This window comes from Octopus sinensis, linkage group LG3 (genome assembly GCF_006345805.1).
Source record: "Octopus sinensis linkage group LG3, ASM634580v1, whole genome shotgun sequence".
In the NCBI taxonomy this organism is placed as follows: domain Eukaryota; kingdom Metazoa; phylum Mollusca; class Cephalopoda; order Octopoda; family Octopodidae; genus Octopus; species Octopus sinensis.
In genome coordinates this window covers 740,140-741,455 of record NC_042999.1, presented here as the reverse complement: position 1 = coordinate 741,455, position 1,316 = coordinate 740,140, and the positions used below count along the sequence as shown (strand labels likewise).

General features: G+C 46.4%; 1 pseudogene; it reads right to left on the bottom strand.

The window, feature by feature from the left end:
* Positions 1-987: 987 nt before the first annotated feature.
* LOC115210054 lies at positions 988-1,086 on the bottom strand (annotated as a pseudogene).
* Between the last annotated feature and the right edge of the window lie 230 nt (positions 1,087-1,316).

Sequence of the window (1,316 nt, the reverse complement as noted above, 5' to 3'; positions counted from 1 at the left end):
TTTGGCTTTTTTTTTTGGCTTTTTTTTTTGTCTTTTCTCATTCAAACAACCATTGCTGTTTCGAAATGATTACAAGCATGGTTTGTGCTTACAACGGCCACAAAAAACAAAATATAGGAATAAAACAGGAAGAATAAAGAAGAATAACGTTGCCACTTCCGAACCGAACGCCACAACCACCCAGGCCGTGACCACCATCACCACAACCACCACCACTAACACCAGAACTACTGCCACCATCAACAACGAACAACACTGCTTTTTTTTTTGCATCTACTGCTACTACTAGTAACAACGCTGTGCTTAAATGTGAAACTCATTCACGTGAATAAATCATGTGAAATTACTAACGCCAATGGAGAGTCGTTACGCAAGCCCCACCCCACGCCCACATAGACACACACACAAACACATACACACACTGCACATCAGACCATCGTCGCCACCATCACCACCAACGACAGCGTGGAGGCGCAATGGCCCAGTGGTTAGGGCATCGGACTACCGGTCGGAGGATCGCGGTTTTCGATTCCCAGGCCGAGCGTCGTGTGTGCTTATTGAGCCAAAACACCTAAAAATCCACGAGGCTCCGGCAGGGGGTGCTGGCGACTCCTGCTGTAATCTTTCGCTCCCACTTTCTCTCACTCTTTGTTCCTGTTTCTTGTCCCCCGACTTCCTACGCAACCGCTGAGCCTGAATGCGCATTCATCCATCCGTCGACGCTCTCGGTGTCGGGGTTTGACCTGCTTTCTCTTCTGCGGGTTTTACGAATAGCAAAGGACCACATTTCGGACTTTTCCCAGGACGAAGACCGCTTCGCTCAACAAACAAACAAACAAACAAACAAACAAACCGCCGACAGCAATGCCATTGACAGTGCCAACTTTATCCCGATACTAACATGAAAAATCTGTTATGGAGAGAAAAGTGATTGGAGGTGGTGCCGAAAAGTTCCTGGATTTTGGTAGAAGAAATTACAGGAGGATCAGTTAATTACTCTTTTACTCTTTTACTTGTTGCATGCAGGGGCCATGCTAACCTTCTCTTTATCGTTCCAATTTTAGTATATGCATTACCGAGGTAATATAAGGGACAAACGAACGGATGGATGGTGGGATAGATGGTGTGAGGGATATGTTCTTTTACTCTTTTACTTGTTTCAGTCACCTGACTGCGGCCATGCTGGAGCACCGACTTTAGTCGAGCAAATCGACCCCAGGACTTATTCTTTGTAAGCCTAGTACTTATTCTATCGGTCTGTTAGGCCGAACCGCTAAGTTACGGGGACGTAAACACACCACTATGGGTTCTCAAGC